The sequence below is a fragment of the Pinus tabuliformis genome, chromosome 1_2 (genome assembly GCF_031772625.1).
Source record: "Pinus tabuliformis cultivar Carrire ecotype Pingquan chromosome 1_2, CPIR1, whole genome shotgun sequence".
Classification (NCBI taxonomy): Eukaryota; Viridiplantae; Streptophyta; class Pinopsida; order Pinales; family Pinaceae; genus Pinus; species Pinus tabuliformis.
The window spans coordinates 1,232,943,193-1,232,957,989 of record NC_142298.1 but is presented as its reverse complement, the minus strand read 5'-3'; positions in this window follow the sequence as shown (position 1 = coordinate 1,232,957,989).

The window sequence follows — 14,797 nt, the reverse complement described above, 5'->3', positions numbered from 1 at the left end:
ACTTCGGGTCAGTAAGACTTATATAACTCACTCTCTTTTGGAACTGACTTCGGGTCAGTAAGAGTGGTATGAGACACTCTCTTTATTTGGAACTGATTTCACATTAGTAAGAGTGGTATGACACACTCTCTTCATTGGGACTCACTTCGAGTCAGTAGATTATGGTATGATACATTCTCGATCACTTCTTATTCTTCATAATTCAACATAGCATAACAAAGAAGAGAAGTGTAGGGTAGTGCATTGATGAAAACGATAGTACCGACAGTAGATGGATTACCAGATGGAGTTCTCCCTAGTTGAGAGGGAGTGGTAAAATTGGCAACTAGGGCCAAAATCCATGTGGGTCACCTTATTTATGGAAGCTAATATTTTTCTTCAATTCCTCTCATCGAGAGGTGTAGGATTGATCTAACGATCATCCTATTCCGACATGTATTCATGGAGATGTGAATTTATTGGTATTTATTAACAATTTGTCAAGGTTGGCCAACAAGAAAAAAAATATTTCTCACCCCTAGTTTATGCTCAATGGGGAATATAAAAGGAGGAGACCTTGTGGCATTATACCACTCATCTCATCTTCTCATATCTTCTCCCTCCTAGCTTGATTGGGTATGCGTAGGAGGAGGAGGTCTCTCTCACGCGGGAAGGAGGACATAGGACTATTGCAACAATGTTGACTTAGATTGACCAAGGAGCAACGGACTGGTTTTCACTAGATTGACTAGCGAGGAGATCAGTTTGACTGTGGATTAGTGTGGGGAGCCTCTTCCAAGAAAGTTGCAGTTCTAGACAGAAAGGCATTGACCTGTTTTGACCACAGACTTGACCATCGTTGACTGGTTAGGGTTGACCGCAGAGCTATGCATGCATTGACCATTGTTTGACCATATTTATTAGACTATTTTGGGTTGCCTATCATTTTTGTTGAAGGTTGAGTTGACCAAGGTTGACTTAAGGTCATTTGTGAGATGTTTGACTAGCTTTGACTTTGCTGGTTAGGTTTAGTTGATGCTATCATAAAATTATAGAATTGTGTGATTAGACTATCTCTCTCCCTTTGCTGAATTATTGAAGAATACAAGAAAAAATGATCATAGGGTTTCCCCGCATTGGAGTTTGTACCTAGTTGGTGCCACATCTTTTGTCTCTTGTCTTGGCTTGTCTTCTACTGTTTACATTTATGTTCTATCTGCATTTTGCTATCATGTTGATGTGATTGCTATTCTGGAAATTGATATTGGGCTAATAAGAAGATCTGAAATAAATTTGTCTTAAGCATAGAACATACCATAACTTAATAGCTTAATTACTGAAGAATTAAGTGGCCTATTATCCACAAATATTAGAGCTAAACAAAACAATTTTTTGGGACTAGGAGCAAATGTTACTAGAGAAAGTAAGTAATCATTGCTTCTCTTGCTTCTCTTAGATGAAGTTGGGATTGCATATGAAAACCTTTTGAAAAATATTTGAATTTCCATCTCCCCTATTAAACTCCACAAAGTTTAATAGGAAAGAAGTAAGTGGCCCATAATCCTCAAATATATTTCTTTTTTCCATACAAGGAACAATCAAAACTTAGCGTAATTAGAAGGATATTGAAAAGGATCATCACATATACGCATATTATCACACTTTGTATGTTCACTTGCATCACACATGAAGCCTTCATATGCTTTGTACTCAAGGAACATCTAGTTTTTGAAGCTTTGGGTACTTAGTTTATTTTGGCTTAGAAAATCACTCCATAAGTGAATTAAGACTCCTAAAAAACAACCATAGCTCAAACAAATTAAATTTTCCCATAGGGGCCACCAAAAATTTATAGTTCATGTTAGGTCCATGAGGGGTAGGCATCCCATAAGACACCATGGTCATGTTACACCATTGAAACATAGTTGCTGAATTTTTAGGGAGCTCAAAATCCTTAAATCATCCCACGAAAAAGAATACCCAAGCATGGCAGAGACCTGATTCATAGGGGGTTCAGCGTAGGTCCACTGCGCGTCGTACCCTTTGGGGATACCTAACCCATCTAGTGCTCAGTACTGGTAACTGACTACCAAGAAGCTAAAGACTCGAATGATCATGTGGGACGAAGGTAATTAGTGACCAAATCTAGGGCATCCTTTCCCTATAGGTGACGATGCAGGCAGCACTTGGGCCTCATTACCATTACCTTGGTTGATTCTTCGACTATTGAAAGGCATTCCCAATTATTTTGGGATGTTTCCCTAGGATCCATCAGAAGATATATTAGCAAGGCCTAGTTACTTTGACAGTGGAGAGGACAATTAAGTCTATATAGGAATTTTTATCATACATAAAAAACAAAAACCCTTTTAGTGTTTTCTTGATCACATAGTTTAATTACAAAAGTAAAATAAACGATTTATATTTTCACTTTGTTTTATGTATGTGAGCATATTTTAGTTCCCTCACCATACACAAAGTAGCACATACTCTAAATTGACACAATAGAGACCCCACGTCTCCCTGTCGATCTAGACATTTTTTAGACCTCCCTCCATTACTGGGAGGTGTGCCAAGACTCCCACCATTTAGGTGTAGAGGATGTCACTAAACCATCGTTATTGGAACTTCATTTATTAGTGCATATTTTCTCAAAACTCATCAATGGGAAATGAGAGAAAGGAAATGTTTATGGATGCTAAGATAAATGGAGTGTATTCAAAGACTTTATTTCCATGTTCATACAGACATTGTTCATCAATAATCTGATATGAATTAATGTGAATTTTATGGGAAATACATATGGCATCTATTTGAGATGAAATCTAAGAAGAGAATTCAACATATATGAAAAACAGAAAGGGAAAGGAACATATTGAAACCCAAAAGGTAGAAATCACCAAAAATATTGCATTGATTTTCTAAGAAACATGCATGCATCGAGATTCATGACAGTGTCTTCATGAGAACATAAAAACTTCCTCCCAAAAATTTTGAACCCTTCTTCCCTCTTTCAAAAATGTTCGTATAGGACCTCTGAGAAAGAGAGAGGTCATTCAAAAATATTCTCTTCTTGATTTTTTTCATGATGACTAAGTACATCAAAACTTTAGCATGTCTTCCTACACAATTGTACTTAAGTGAAATGTAACAATTTTAACAAAATAAGATAAAACTTAAAATGAAAATAACATAAAAGATGTAAATGAGAGGTGAGGATTGACATGATTAAAGATATTTTTTAAGTACGTTGGGTTAAAGGAGTACATTGTGCCTGAATTTCGATGACTCGGGTAGTGGGTAGATTAACAAACTATTCACATCGTTGTCATAATGCGGGAGGTGGATGAGGAGTGAAGATGAACTTTTGATAACTAAACTTCAAATAAATTATACCAGAGTAATTCAACCTATGATGAAATATACTTCTCACCATTCCCAGGGGTTGGAATTCCTTTTTCAAGAAGTTCACTATTGTTTTCCCTTTAAGAGCGGTGGTTTTCTCATGAGATAAACCTGCCTTACTTTTAGCTTCTATGAGCCTTTGATTGTACTTTTCCTGAGAGAGAAACCCTCCATGAGGTTCCCAGCTGCTGGGCAACCTAAATTGTACTACCTTTCAAATTCAGCATTAAAGGAGGACACTTCCTTTTGTACTACCTAAAGGCAATGTTCAGCTGTAACCCTAGCTTCCTCTTTTAGAATGACTTTAGATAACTCCATTAAAACACTAACCCTATGTAAATTTTAGGTATTTTCTATGCTAGAGAAATTTATTTCATTTTTCACAGTTAGCTCAATATCTTTTCCATATTACCAATCACTTCATCACTAATGTAAACTATAGATAGAACATAAATATAAATCGCAGAAGATAAGCCAAAACAAGAGGACACAAGATGTGGTGCTAGCCAGGGACGAACCCCAATGTGGGGAAACCCTTGATCAATTCTTCTTATATGTTCCTCAATAGTTCAACAGAGAGAGAGAGATAGTACATTTACAATTGAAGTCAACACTTTGACTTATCTAGATGAGAGCATAGATCATCTCTAAGAAGATGATACATGAGACTAGTTGAAGACATGCTACTTCAACTGATTCTCCAAGGTGAATCCTTCACCTATCATCGTGCTACATATCGTCATCATGTTGCACCTCACCGTGTTGCACCATGTTGCACCCATCATCACAATGCTGGACCTCATGACTGTTGCACCTAATTTTGTACTTCTATCCATGTGTCATTATTGAACAATATGTTAGTTTTCCTATTCCTTGCTTGATGTCCCTTGCATGCTTGGTGTACTTACTGCTAAGTACCATACAGTTGTCCCAACGTTAGTTTGTTTTCCCTTGCATAATGTTGTACCATTTTTCTATACTTGTAGCACCATGAACTTGCTATACCATACTGTTGAACCTCACAACTGTGTTTCCCCTCGTTATGATATGATACTCTTATTCACTATACCCATCATGCTGCAACATTCATCAACATGCTGCTGCAATATATCATCATCATTGCTTCTTCCATCATCATGTTGCTTAAATGTATCATCATCATTGATGCTTCCATCATCATGCTGTGTAACAAATAAAATATATATAAATAATGTAAAATAATGTACAGGATAATAAGCATAAATAATTATTAGTTAAATTAGTAATTAGGTTGAAGATGCATGTCTAAATGAGACATGACTCTTCATGAAGAGACACTTGTCTGATATATAAGCGAGCCTCTTGTTATCATTGTAATTCATTATCATTCTTATTCACACATTTAATATATAATATTTGTATCCTCATGGATATCTTTATATTCCAAGTCTTTTGGAGTAATTAATTTAATGAAGCGAACTGTTCGCTTCATTAAATTAATTACTCCAGAAGACTTGGAATATAAAGATATCCATGAGGATACAAATATTATATATTAAATGTGTGAATAAGAATGATAATGAATTACAATGATAACAAGAGGCTTGCTTATATATCAGACAAGTGTCTCTTCATGAAGAGTCATGTCTCATTTAGACATGCCTCTTCAACCTAATTACTAATTTAACTAATAATTATTTATGCTTATTATCCTTTACATTATTTTACATTATTTATTTATATTTTATTCATTACATGCTGCTTCAATGTATCATCATCATTTCTACTTCCATCTTCATGTTCCTTCAATGTATCATCATCACTGTTTTGGGGCTTCTCTATTTGCTGCATTGCATGACTGGTTAGGGAATTCTAACATCAGTCCTAACAACATTCAAAATGTGGCCAAAATAGCCCTCCAAAATTGTGGCTTCCTTTCTAGGGGGGGAGGAAAGCCTTGGCTGCAATTCTCAGTTGTTCCAACCCGTATTCCACCCTTCGACCTCCTCTTATCTACTGTGGCTTGGTACAACAAGTTGTTCCTTAGCTACGGTAGCCCTTCTAAGGGATATTCCTTCACCTAACCACCCCAAAACATTCCCCTTGCCTCTCAACCTTAAGATATGGGCTTCAGCCCCCTCAACAGCTCCTCAACCTCCTGGAATAGCCTCCTAACTCCTCATTGTTCTCTTCTAGGCTTGTTGTGGTTAGGGTATATTCATAGTACCCTTAGGATAGCATATAGGCTTCCTTTTGATAGAATCTTAAGGTCTCTCATTAGACCCTTCATGACTACATATTATACTTCTTCATAAAGCAACGTAGGGCCTAGGGCACTCCCTCTAGATTAGGGCAGTGTTATCCCTTAGGATCTCTCCTCCTACTAAAACCCAAAGACAAGTAGAGGAAGAGATCCCAAGTGCGTGTTGAAATGACTTGAAGGCCACCTCTATTTATACTAAAACGTTGAGAAAAAGTGGGGTTTATTTGGTTGCTAGCCAACCTTGATGAATAGTCCCATAACACTAATAAATTCATATCTCCATGAATACTTATCAGAATCAGATGATCTTTAGATCAATCCTACACCTCTCAATGAGAGAGATCCAAGAAAAATATCAGCTGCCATTAATAAGATGACCCACGTGGATTTTTTCCCTAGTTTCCAATGTTAACACCCTATCTACTACATCGATGGGTACTAACTCCTCATTGTTCCTCTCGTTTACAAAGCTAATTAATCTATTAGCAATTTGAGCATTATTTTCCCCTTCTTCTTTAGCATTCATGATGAACTACTTGTAATCCTTGCTTGCAAATTTTTTCTCATCCATTAATGTAACACGCTCGCAGCTATGGTTCATTTCTTGTATGATTTCATCCCATACCAGTTGTTTCGCTTCTAGAAGGAACATATTCACCTTCAAATTCTTTTGAAGCTCAAAAACCTCCCATGTTGCAGTTTGTAGGTTCTTACTGAAGAGTTCAAAATTTGATACCACAATCATGAGAATTGATTTTGGCTTGCAGTTTGGCCACTTGCTGTTTAAGATCCACTATCTCATGAATTATGTAGACCTACCATCCCTTTCATCAGGTTCTCCTTTTTCAACTTGACCTGAGCCAACTCCTTTGGCTATACATGTTCACTACCCGACATCTTTAGCTTTTGTCTTAATCCTTGGATCTCTTTATGAGATTCTGGAAGAATAGTTTCCACTATTGTCTTGTCCACTAGGGTCACCCATAACTTGATTATCAAAACTTGTAGCCTTCATTATGAATATGTAGGGGTATGGAATTTGCATTCTCCATTTTCATTTTATTTGAAGCCGTTCCTAATAATGTCTCAACTTTGCTGATGATCGTGGCATTTTTGTTGAGATCGTTGTACAACATATCTCCCACCTACTTATGAAAGTTTATTTTATTCGATAAGGGGACACTTTCTAAGTTTAGAGACACATCCAAGGTTTTAAATTTAGGCCTTGAAGGTAATGATTGTGCTGATGGATGTTGTAATGAAACTTCATCTAATTACATTCCAAGTCCATAGCAGCCAGCAACCATGTGTTGTGAGATACTTATTGGGAACCCATCATCCATTGCATTCTCTCTCTTACTTTTCTATTATTTTCCTCAATGGCCTTTCCAAAAGGCTAACTAGATCCAGTGGTTGCAATACTGTCGTCAGGGTGTGGGACTGTTACTTCCGTAGAATATGAAGTTGTAGTTGGGGTTGGATCATCTAAAGAAATCTGAAAACCTAGCTGATCTAGTCCTCTTTCCACTAGATGGATCACAATCTCTTCTTCGTGTAAGCCTTAACGCCTAGAATTTTATTTATGTGTGCCTTTTCCATCTTGTTATCTCTAGCTTGGCCAATGAGCATATTTGATGTTTTTCCTGTCATTACAAGGGATTCGGTGTCCATTTCTGTATTAAGAGGCCATAAATAAAAATTATCTTTCCATTAAATTTCAGGCCTAGGATCATGTACATAAGTTTATGCTTTTATCTTTTCTCTCCTTTTGGAAATGATGCTTTGGAGATCATAGTGCCAAGTGTATGCCTCCTCAAAATCCATGGTTTCAAGAAGAGCCTCAACTAATTTAAAATCATGTCTTGTGTTCATGACAAAAGGACCCACACACTGCCCCATTTTAAAGATATTATCTTTCTTTGCAAAAACAAAGTGAAGTAGGTCTACACTAAGGAGCTTTCATATAAATTCAAGGGAAAATATTCTCATAGGCATGAACACTGTTAGGCGATAGGGATGAAGCTCGCACCTGTAAACCCTAAGCTCCGTGTAATCCTCATAGAGGTACCAGTCTCCTAGCATAACATCTTTTCTAATTTGGAGGAGCCCTTTTTGCTGAGGGAAGATTCTGGGGGATGATTCACCATGGATAATCCTATAAGTAATGGCCATGAAGGTTGAGATGAATTGAGAGTACCTACCAATGTTGGATCTTCTTCTTACAGATATATTCTAATCGAATATGGAATTCCATTTCTTATTGAGAGAACTCACGTTAAGGCCCAATCATTCGAACTCTTCAACGTGGGTATACATAAACAGGTAGAAGAGAAGGGAATAATAGTGGAAGTAAGCAGTGACAGGGAAGTAACAAAGTTGGAAGCATATGGTCGTAGATAGATCAAGCAGAATGTTGAGCAGAAAACTAGGTTGCTTCATTTTATGTAGACATCCGAGGGTGGCCTTATTAGTCATGTGGGAGCTGTCTGCCCCCATTAAACATGCAATTGCAGATAGAATGAGTTGAACAGGCTCTCTAAAGTGGGTAATTGGTAAGGACAGTTTCAACAGGTAGTACTGGTATGGGATGAGGCCTTGGGAGGACACATATGTGCAGTCTCAGGATGTAACGAAGACGGGGCAGCTGAGGGACAAAACTACATATTTATAGGATGCAAGGCACTGGTGTGGGATGAGGCCTTGTTAGGACACATCTGCATAGTTTCAGGATGCAAGGTGAACTGGGTAGTTGAGATGCCTGAGGGAAAAGACTGCACAATTTTTGGAGACAGTGGGTTCCGACTAAGGGGAGGACACTGGAGGAAACCACTGTGCAGTTTTGAATACCAAGGGAGGTTGGTCTTTTTCCGCATCGGGCAGTTCTAGCAAGCGAGGGAAAAGATTGAGGGTTGCAGATGAGAAGTGCACAACTCTAGAAAGTTGGATGAGGCTAGGTTGTTAGGGAAACTCCATAATTTGGTGAAGTGTGGGATCAGTGGAACTGATGTGAAATGTGATAGAACTTGACTACGATCACACACTTGAACAATTAGTGATACAACATGGACCATCTAGAACATATAAAATCATACTTTTCTTAATGCAACAACCTTTGTGGTAGCTTATGATGAGTGTGACTATGATAATAGAATTTTGGAGGATAAAGGCGACACTTGTGTAAGAGTGCATGAAATGAATGTGAAACATGTCTATGTGGTGAGCACAACCCATTCTCACAAAGATTTCCCATTGAAGCAAAACAAACCTCCCTTTGCATGACAAGTGATAATTCGCATGCCCAAAGATGACATATACTATATAAAGATAAAAGTGTGAATGACTCTTAAGATTGAAGAAGGAAGCTTGATGTCACTAGCTTACCAAATAAGTGACTAAGGAATGCTCAATCACAAGATACAGATTAGGCTCCAAAATTTTAGTACATATCAAAATTTTGGAGGGCATTATAGATGTTATAACACAAACTTAACCACTAGTAGGCTATAGAGTTGTGTTATAACTGGGCCATTAGGAGGAAGAGGCATTCCATTTTTTCAAGAGGATTTTTTCCATATCTTAGCAAAAGAGATAGGAGGTAGAGCATGTAGAGAGAATTTCTGCATTGTAGCAACCCACAGGCCATAGGCATTACTTCTTTGTACCTGTAATCGTATTTCCAAACATAGAAAGAGAGTGAAGCGATCTCACCTTCCAATTGGGTTTTCTCCAAGAAGGGTTTCCTATGTGTGAGAGCTTATTTTGTCATTCTCTACATTTCTGCATAATTTCCATTCGCATGCATGCACTAATTACAGTAAAATATATAGATATATAATTTTAATAAAACTATAATAGTGTGAAAATACGCTATTTTAATATATTATTGTGATGAAATGTCCAGTGTAATATCCACAGTAGTTTATGGATTAGTTACTGATAAAACACCTAGCTAGATAATTATGGGTTACTGTGGTGGTTTTTAAGTAGTTGATAAACCACCTAGGCAATGGACCTTAGACTCCGGTGGTACTTGATAAGAAAAGATGCTTGATAAACTAGCTAGATAGTGGATTTCAACTCGTAAGAATTAGAAATACCCCATATAAACCTTGGGTAAATCTTTGTGAGTGAACTCAGAAGAAAGAGTGGGTTACTATGGTGCTTACTACTAGGAATAAGAAATAAACCACACTGGTGCTTGTTGTATGTATAGTTGATAAACCACCTTGGTATTTTCCATTAGAGGGTGTTTGATAACCCACTTGGACAATGGGATTCATACTTTGAGTGTTAAACCAAGACTTTGGTATGGTTTTCCTATGAAAGAGTTCTCGAGACATTGGATCTAGCTCATGGGTATCCCCCCACAACAAGTTGTGGTGTAGCTAGCCTATGGTTGGGTATAGAGTGGAAGTTCCTCCTCTAGTTGTTACCTAATTTAAGACACATATATACATATATTACATATGCATATTTGAGATAGCAACCATTGTGTTCAATGTTACAGTAGCGATCATTATGAGAACTTGTGTCTGTATGATTTTTAATGAATTTCTTGACTATGCTAGTCAATACTTAGTTCTCGACTGATATGACAAATTATGTGTTTATGCTCTCCTATTTGAAATCAACAGCTTAGCAATGTTTAATAGATGAACTATATCTCCTCTTATATATTTATGATAGAATATTTGTTCATACTTAGTGACTTGATATTCATATCCCTATAGAAAAAGTGAACTAAATTGCAAGTTATGCAGGAAGCGATGGTAGTTTAATAGATATTTCATTGAATTCAGGAGATGCTTAGTGACATTGAAATAATTTGTTTTCTATGTAGTATATAGTGAATGACATGCATACCATTAATTCATAATCCTTTTAATTAATACACTTAATCAATTATTAACCAATGTTTCACTAAAGTTTAAAACTTACAAGCCCAAGGAATTGAATATCATAGGAAACATAATACTAAGGAGATGTTCCTTGGGGAAGCAATCCCAAGGAAATTCATATGTGGGGAAAGAAAATTATACCACTCTAGGGACATGGTATTTGGGGGAGTATGGTAGCAAGGAAAGAAATTCTATGGGTATGGTATCGAGGAAGAAATCCACAAGAAACATGCTACCAAGGGAAGTGATCTCTAGGAACAAGTTGCTCATGAAAGAGATCCAAGGGAAACATAGTACCGGGAACCATGATACAAGGGAACTAAACTGTTAGGAGTATGTGTGAGTACCATTATGGAATCGAATTTGGAAAAAATATTGAAACTAGAAATAAAGGTTTTTCTTGGAAAAGCACTCCAATCACTAATCGTAATTGATTAAATTAATAATTGTGATTAGTATTAATCTCATGTGATTAACATGAAACAAAAAACCGATATATTCAATAACAGAGCGCTTCAAAGACTGGTGGGTATTTGAAATGATGTGTGTGCCATGTAGACCCCCATGTGGTTGTGGCATGGCACCTTGTGAGCTAGGCATGGTCATGTGGGTACCACGTAGATTCCTCTTGATGGCATGGCCTCTTTAATGAACCAAACCTCTAAGGGGCATAAATTTCTATCCAAGACATGGAATGAGGTAAACTTTATATAGGTAAAAATATATTGGCATTAGTTTTAGGATTCAAAAGCTTTGAGGAAAAGAGGTTTTTGTAAACCCATCTTCATTAAATACCTTAGATATTGAGTCAAAAGAGTAGCATTGCCATAACTTGAGATGGTTTAAGGGGCTGGAGCTGTTACAAAATGTTTATGTAAACTAGGTTTCAAGTGCACGTAAATGGCTTCTAATATACTTGAGGTTATGTAGAAGACAATTTTGTATACACCCTCACCCAAACAATATGGGGTTGGGGATTGTGATATAGGTGGAAATGCTATTATTCAAAAATCATGTTCCAAGGATAAAATCATATTCCAAGGATATCATTTGTTTTCTATAATATCCTCGCCCCAAAGAAACAATGGTAATTAGGGAAATATTATGAAAAATCATACTATGAAGATATTGTTATGTTTTCAATAATATCTTTCAAGTATTATTTTGCATTTTATCTACCCTATTAACACTATGATGAGATTGGGAGCAATGTTATGCAAGATTATAATAAATGAGGTGAAATAAATATTTTGCAAAATCATAGTGTGGAAATTTTGTAAAAAAAATAATAATATTCAGAAAAAATAATGTTGCATAACATCCCAACATGATGTGGTAATTCATATTATATTAAATTATATAAACAATATTATACAAAACAAATAATATTCATTTAATATGATTTGCACAATATCCCATACTACACTTTTCCATTTTAAATGTAATAATAAGTTTGAAAATGAGGTATTATTCAAACTCAGATTAATTGATATTATCAATCAATAATATCTTAAAAATAATTTTACATAATATCTAGTCCACTAATACCTAGCCACACCATCAGCTTCGTAATAAATAAAGTTGGATATAAAATCGTGATTAAGTTAAAAAAGTTCTACCCTGAAATCACCCACCCCAACACTCTCGTATTAAAATTTATTTTTGAAAAAAATATAAACTCACCCTTCAAACTTATAAATCTATGAACATTCCCGCCCTTCCGAAACCTTGATGCTCCTCTATTTTCATTTCTATCACATCCCGAAATTCATTCAACAGCAACATGGAAAGGAGTCAATGGAATAAACTAACAGTTGATCTGCTAATTCGAGTCCTAAGCAGGCTTCCCATCTTGGATTTACGTAAGCTATCGCTCACTCACATGTATTTCCTTTCCTTACTCGTAGATCCCTCCTTTGCCCTTCACTACGATAGAATCTTTGTCGGCCACCCAACGTTCTTTCTTATGTCAAATTTTATGTTTTTTTTCGGATGAGTTTGATGCAGCTAATAAAAACATAAAAAGTATATCATGGGCATAACCAAAGTAAATAAAAAAAATATATTTAAAATAAAAAAAGATGATTGAGACATTAAAATTAGCACGTGAGAAAAAGCCACATATGAGATTTGCCTCCATTATTATGCACGTCTCATGCTGCATTAGGTTGCACCACTGTCACTATGCGATATGCTACATCATTCATCAGGCTACACTAAGCTGCACCACTGTCACTGTGCACTATGCTACACTAATCATTGTGTTGCACCCAATTATTGAGCTGCTCATCATCACCATTTCACTGCATGCTTCGTGTTGTTGCAATCTGTTATGAAACCAGCTCACAAAAAGATCGAAAAGAGAGATCCACGTCTTAGAATTCAGCCTCTTCGAGGGGGAACCTCCTTTACATTACATAAATGAGCAATTCTTGGATGATACAAATGAAGGACCTCCTTTCTATATATAGGAGTCTAAGGGGTCATAACATAATCAGAGCCGACATAACAATAATAATGTAAGGGCACAATAATAACAATAGTGGGCTTCTATGGGGCACAATAGTAACAATATGGGCACCACATGGGTACATCAATATAATAAGTGGGTTGTACTAATAAAAATAAGGGGTTACACTAGTAGTATAGGGGCCTAACATGCCCCTCTCCTTCAAAAAGCGTTGTCCTCAACGCTTGAGTAGTTCTTGATGCTTCTGTATAAAATTCTTGACCTCTCATGTGGAATCTTCAGCAAGTAAGTTCTTCCACTTGATGAGATACTCTGAAATTGATCGATTTCGTAGTTGTCGGGTTCTTGTTTCCATGACTGCTCCAGGTTCCAATATGATTTTTCCTTCTTCTTCAATTTCTGGCAATATTTTTTGAATTGGGATCTTTTGCAACTTTTGAATAAGTGGCCATACTTCTGTGTCCTTCTTCCATTCATCCCTTGCTTCGTTTATCCAATCTGGTTGGATAATAGAAATAGCACAAAACAATGCTTCCACATCCTCATCCTTGAAGAGTCTTCCCATTCGATAAGATCGCCATTTTTTAAGTGCATGTAGTATTGCCAACATTTCCTTCTCATAAATAGCTTGCTTAAGATGTAGCAGTAAAAATACCCAATCACCTACATCAAAACATTTTTCACTACGATTTTGATCTACCTGTTGTTTCGTTTGATTTTTCACCGAAGTGGCGTTATCCTTTAAAAGTTGGAGAACTTGTTGTTGATGCTCGATGTGATCTTTCTGTGCTTGAACCTTTTTCTTCTTGATATGTCCTTCTATCTCTAGAGTTTGAGTGGTAATTTCTTCTAATCCTTTACAAGATATGGTCGGATTCATTTCTTGATGTTCGATGTGATCTTTCACTTCTTCAACATTTTTCTTCTTGATATGTCCTTCTATCTTGATAGTTTGAGGAGTGGTAATTTAGACCAATGAATTACATGATATGTTTGGATTCATTTCTTCTTTCTCGATGTGATCTTTCACTTCTTGCACCTTTTTCTTCTTGATGTGTCCTTCTATCTTGAGAGTTTGAGTGGTAATTCTTGCCAATGTTTTACAATATATGGTCTCATTCATTTCTTCTTTCTCTAGGCTTTGTTCTTGTAGTATATCCTCTTCTTTTAACCTTTCTTGCTCCTTTTCTTCTTCCTCTTCACAATATATGTAGAATAATTTCTTCTCAGCAAACTTATGAACTTTAGTGTATTTGCTATCACAATTGTAACAAAGCCCTTTTTCTCTTTTTTCTTCCAATTGTTGTGGTGTAACCCTTGTAGGTTGTGGAAGGCTAGGAGAAACAACACTTCCATATTTATAGTTGTGAGGAGTATGCTTCTTGGTTTCCATAATTTTGCTTTCCACTATGTCACAAAGCCCTTTTACTCTTTCCAATTGTTGTGGTGTTTCTCTAAAGAAGGTGTTGCTCTTTGTATCCTCATAATGTGTTATCATTTCCTCCGTGAAAATTGACCACGTAACAAGTTGTTTACAAGAACAAAGCCCTTCATACCATAAAAATTGATTCGTTTCTAAATATGAAGATGCAATACATACCTTTTGTAACAATGGCACATCATGTAGATCAAAATATTGCTCCATCTGAAGTATCCAATTTACCAGATCCTTGCCATCAAACTTCCTCATCTTGCCTTTTCTTGATTTTAGGAGTTCAATCTTGAAACGACTGTAACTCTATACTTTCGGATCTTTAAGTTTTGAAATTGTGATTTGTAGTAGCCCTCTGCATCCTCTTTCCA